The sequence below is a fragment of the Salmo salar genome, chromosome 23, assembly GCF_965601325.2.
Source record: "Salmo salar chromosome 23, fSalSal1, whole genome shotgun sequence".
Taxonomy (NCBI): Eukaryota; Metazoa; Chordata; class Actinopteri; order Salmoniformes; family Salmonidae; genus Salmo; species Salmo salar.
In genome coordinates, this window is record NC_138313.1 from 49316875 (window position 1) to 49322874 (window position 6000).

The window sequence follows — 6000 nt, forward strand, 5'->3', positions numbered from 1 at the left end:
GTTCAACAAATGGTCAGACAGGCCACTTCCTGTAAAGGAATCTCTCAGGTTTTGACCTGCCATTTGAGTTCTGTTATACTCACAGACACCATTCAAACAGTTTTAGAAACTTTAGGGTGTTTTCTATCCATATGTAATAAGTATATGCATATTCTAGTTACTGGGTAGGAGTGGTAACCAGATTAAATCGGGTATGTTTTTTATCCAGCCGTGTCAATACTGCCCCCTAGCCCTAACAGGCTAAAGGGGAATGGACCAAGATCTCCACTACAGGTGTGTTGAAAACAATAAGAACATCAACTTTAGACCATTGAAAGTTCCCTACTAGTCACATACATTCCCTCTCTCTGTCAATGTGTTTGTGTGTCTGTAGTGAATATAGTGGATGTTGTACTGCCTCCAGAGCCCAAGACCAGAGAACAGTTGTTACAATGTGAGTATCTTTATTGTGAAGTAACAGTCTCTTTTTACTGACACTCCTAACAATCCCTCTAGAAATATATAGCAATAGTAGATCTAATCAAAGACTGGGTATCTATCTGACTCCTCATATTTCTCTGATTTGATCTCTGCTGTGCTCTAATCAAAGACAGGGTAGATACAGTATCTGACTTAACTTATTGTTGTGACTCCCCTCAATGGTCTCTGCTCTGCTCTTCTCCCAGATTCCTGTCAGCTCACACTGGAACCAAACACAGCGTGCACACACCTCTCTCTGTCTGAAGGGAACAGAAAGGTGACCTGTACAGACCAAGTCCAACCATATTCTGACCATCCAGACAGATTCACCAACTACAACCAGGTTCTGTGTAGAGAGGGTCTGTCTGGACGCTGTTACTGGGAGGTGGAGTGGAGTGGGGAGTGGGTTGTTACAGCAGTCTCATATAAAGACATCAGCAGAACAGAGACAGGTAATATATTTGGATACAATAACAAGTGCTGGAGTTTAGTGTGCTATAGAGGTGGTTATTGGTTCAGACACAATAATGTTGATTCTGAAGTATCAGGCCCTCAGTCCTCCAGAGTAGGAGTGTACCTGGATCACAAGGCAGGTACTCTGTCCTTCTACACTGTCTCTGACACAATGACCCTCCTCCACAGAGTCCAGACCACATTCACTCAGCCCCTCTATCCTGGGTTTAGTCTTACTGGTACTGCTGAGCTGGTTAAACTGTAGTAGGGTCCACATAGATACTAGTCATGCTGGTGTAGACTATAGCTGAGCTGGTTAAACTGTAGTAGGGTCCACATAGATACTAGTCATGCTGGTGTAGTCTATAGCTGAGCTGGTTAAACTGTAGTAGGGTCCACATAGATACTAGTCATGCTGGTGTAGTCTATAGCTGAGCTGGTTAAACTGTAGTAGGGTCCACATAGATACTAGTCATGCTGGTGTAGTCTATAGCTGAGCTGGTTAAACTGTAGTAGGGTCCACATAGATACTAGTCATGCTGGTGGTGATGGTCCCCAGATGTGATGATTTATTCTTCTCTGTTTTATCTACAATGATTTAACTGATTTGATCTTCAGATGTTCTGATTTAAAATAAACATTCAATGTATTCATATTTTTGTAATTGCAATGTTTTAATCTTGCACATTTCCATGAATCATGATGTATGGTGTTGATGTATATTGGTTGTCATTCAGAACCATTGATATGTTTTCTCAGTTGGTTCTCTGTCTCTATGTAATTCTCCTCAGTATCATTGATCAGCTTGTAGGCTCGGCCCTAATTGATGTGTTCTCTGTCATCTGGAGCTGCATGGAAAATGGTCCAGGAACAAAAGGACAATTCAGGACTAGTCAGCCCACTACAAGCTGGAATCACTTACTTTCTACTAAACTATATGGTCTGGTTTCCCAGACACAGATTAATCCTAGTCCTGGACTAAAAAGCATGTTCAATGTATATGTCCAGGAAACCGGCCCTAAATGTGTCATCTTTCATCCTCCCATACTGCTCAGTCCAGCAATATTAAACCTGTCCAACAGGTGGTGCTATTGACCAAACAATAAAACCAGCAGATATCTTGACTTGCCACTCAGTATATCAGTAATGTTCAGAATAGTACTTTAATATCATTGGAGATTGATGGTCTTTTTAATCCACTATCCAGAGTCAGGAACAGATTCAACCTCCTGTTGCGTTGGATTCATGTTAATTCATTCTGTGTTCCCGGTCCAAAATGACCGCCCCATTATAGCTGATTATAAATCCATAATAATACATATATTATCACCTAATGTTGTGTTAGATCTTTTTATCAACTGAAGTTCTTGTGAACATTACAAGTTCTGATCTTCTATTTACTATTTATGGCCTGTAGGCCTCATTGACCTGAGTTCATACAACACGTTCTGAGTAAATAAATCATAATGTATGGATTATTCTGACTATAACAAATACTCAGATGAAACATATTGTGCTATTTATCACAGACTACTTTGTGTCAAAGTTTAACAAGGACATTTGTTTTGAAACCATTTTTAAATGTTTAAATAGTGTCACAAAATAACATCTGTTGTGTTCCTGGTCCAAACTGACCGGTATGATTTGATTAGTAAAGAAAGGACATCGGCCCAAAACTACACATGAAAACTTTACCATATTACAAAATGAATGTCTGAACACATTAAAGAACAACAGCAACAATAACAGTATTACTAACAATTACAAAAACATAAAAATATTCACAATCTGTCAATCAATGGTGGCTACATTTTGTGTGTTCTCATGCACATGTTGGACAATACGTGGTGTTGTTGCATGTGCCTTGCAAATATATGCACTGCATTTATGGAACGTGATGCTGGTTTTGACATCTCTTGGGGCACACAGATTGCCCCTCTTCCTCCTGTCTCTTCTGTCTCTGCCGGCCGTAGATCTTGCTTCTGGCCCTTGTATATCTCTCGCCAATCCAGCAGAGGATGGTGTTGGAGGATGGTGTTGGAGGATGGGTGTTGGAGAAAGGTGTTGGAGAAAGGTGTTGGAGAAGGTGTTGGAGGAAAGTGTTGGCGCCTTTGAATGAGTGGTGCCACCATGGCTTTCCTCAAAGCTTCGCATCTAGAACATATTTACGTATTCAAATGAATTGAATTGACTCCATATTGTTCACAAATTCAATGAGCATTTCACCAAACAACAACATGTCTTATTTTTGTGGTGCAGATAAAACAATCTGGTAATAGCAAAAAAAGTACATGAGACTTGAAAGATAAAAAGTAACATACTTTATCAAGGTTGTCAGCTCCTCTTAGTTACTGTTGTAATCCAGGACAGTGTTGGGCTTCCTGTCCTCCCTGGTACTCCCTCTTTGTTCCTGTTGTAATCCAGGACAGCGCTGGGCTTCTTGTCCTCCCTGGTACTCCCTCTTTGCTCCTGTTGTAATCCAGGACAGCGCTGGGCATCTTGTCCTCCCTGGTACTCCCTCTTTGTTCCTGTTGTAATCCAGGACAGCGTTGGGCTTCTTGTCCTCCCTGGTACTCCCTCTTTCTTCCTGTTGTAATCCAGGACAGCGTTGGGCTTCTTGTCCTCCCTGGTACTCCCTCTTTGTTCCTGTTGTAATCCAGGACAGCGTTGGGCTTCTTGTCCTCCCTGGTACTCCCTCTTTGTTCCTGTTGTAATCCAGGACAGCGCTGGGCATCTTGTCCTGCCTGGTACTCCCTCTTTCTTCCTGTTGTAATCCAGGACAGCGTTGGGCTTCTTGTCCTGCCTGGTACTCACAGTGGCATCCCTGTGCAGAGTTGTCATCAGGAGCGCATTCTTCTTCTTCTTCTGGCAGTAGGACGCAAGAGTGTGTATCGGTGAAGGCAAATTTAGAGGAAAAACGATCCCTGTCCTTGGTGGTGAGTTCGGCAGGAGGCGACTCAGGCTTGTTCCTTCTGACCCACCATGGTCATCAGCATATGAGGTGAAGAAATGGTCACATGTTATGTTGTTCCTCTGGAGACCTGCAGTCATTTCCAGGACCACCCACTTCCCCTGGTTCCTTTACGGGAACACCGTCAGCAGGTTCCCCTGGTTCCTTTACGGGAACACCGTCAGCAGGTTCCCCTGGTTCCTTTACGGGAACACCATCAGCAGGTTCCCTGGTTCCTTTACGGGAACACCGTCAGCAGGTTCCCCTGGTTCCTTTACGGGAACACCGTCAGCAGGTTCCCTGGTTCCTTTACAGGAACACCGTCAGCAGGTTCCCCTGGTTCCTTTACGGGAACACCGTCAGCAGGTTCCCCTGGTTCCTTTACGGGAACACCGTCAGCAGGTTCCCCTGGTTCCTTTACAGGAACACCGTCAGCAGGTTCCCCTGGTTCCTTTATGGGAACACCGTCAGCAGGTTCCCCTGGTTCCTTTATGGGAACACCGTCAGCAGGTTCCCCTGGTTCCTTTACGGGAACACCGTCAGCAGGTTCCCCTGGTTCCTTTACGGGAACACCGTCAGCAGGTTCCCCTGGTTCCTTTATGGGAACACCGTCACCACATATCCCTGGTTCCTTTATGGGAACACCGTCAGCAGGTTCCCCTGGTTCCTTTCAGGAACACCGTCAGCAGGTTCCCCTGGTTCCTTTACGGGAACACTGTCAGCAGGTTCCCCTGGTTCCTTGCAGGAACACCGTCCCCTGGTTCCTTTCAGGAACACCGTCAGCAGGTTCCCCTGGTTCCTTTCAGGAACACCGTCAGCCGGTTCCCCTGGTTCCTTTATGGGAACACCATCAGCATTTTTCCCTGGTTCCTTTCAGGAACACTGTCAGCACGTTTCCCAGTGTAAACCTGCATGTTCCAGGCATAACTTGTCCTGGCATCACATGCTGCCCATATCTTTATTCCATATTTAGACAGATTGCTTGGCATGTCCTGTTGGAATGAGCAGCGTCCCCTAAAAGCGACCAGACGCTCATCCACTGTGATGTCTGGACTTGGGTTATAGATGAGTGGCAGGCACTCCACCCACTTGTGCCAAACCTCTCTGATCGCTGCCAGCTTGTCTTGTTGACGGCGGCCTGGTCTTGTATCACGGTTGTCGAAGCGAATCACCCGTGACAACACGTGAAACGTCTGGAGTGACATAGTGGCAGGAAAAATCCCCAGACCAGACTCTGCATCCCATAAACAGGTGGTAGATTAGTTTCTGGATCTGTTCACACCTGCCAAAATCCAGAGACCCACGTCTGCGTGAACGTGTGTCCGGTCCACCTCCTTCCTGTTGTCTTTGTAAACGCGTCTCCCCTCCAAGTTGGTCATGTTTATCACTATAGTCTCCATTGACTGTCAGGAACAGTTTGAAACAGGATGTTATGTCATCAACCCGGGATATGGCGTACCTTGATGGCCCTGGTGTCATCCTGATAACATTTTCAGCAGACAGCCGACCTCTCTTCTCAGCTGGGGATGAAGACCAAGACAAATTCACATTATTTGACCGGAATGTACCAACAACCTCAGCAGGGCCCTCTTCGTCATCACTGGATTGTTCCACATCGGTTGTCACTTGGTCTGGATCATATTCTGTGTTGTCTTCAACTTCTGATACTTCCTCTTCTAATGCATCTTCACTGTCAGTTTCCTGGCCTCTCTCCTCACCAGCACGTGTGTGTGTGTGTGTGTGTGTGTGTGTGTGTGTGTGTGGTGTGTGTGTGTGTGTGTGTGTGTGTGTGTGTGTGTGTGTGTGTGTGTGTGTGTGTGTGTGTGTGCGTGCTCAAACACACATGCATGTGGGGGTCTGGGAGAGGAAGTGTGTCCATCTGATGAATGGACATGTGCCTGAACTCAATTTTATACACTAATTGTAGTCTCACCCATTCATTACTAATGACCGGCCATTTTTGACCGGGAACACCACAGGTGTACAAAAGTTAAATAAAACACCCAAAATGTAATTGTGTGTTAAGATGCCCTGTGTGGACAAAGTCATGGAACCTTATGACAATCAGATTAAATGAACTACATTTTTCAGAGAGAACTTATAAATCGGTCCAATTCAACCCGAACACAACAGAAGGG

General features: G+C 45.1%; 1 long non-coding RNA gene across 1 annotated transcript; it reads left to right on the top strand.

The window, feature by feature from the left end:
- Positions 1-241: 241 nt before the first annotated feature.
- On the top strand, positions 242-699 carry LOC145863070 (uncharacterized). Its single transcript, XR_014382401.1, has 3 exons — positions 242-273; positions 374-433; positions 666-699. It is a non-coding gene; the product is annotated as an uncharacterized LOC145863070 (long non-coding RNA).
- Positions 700-6000: the final 5301 nt, after the last annotated feature.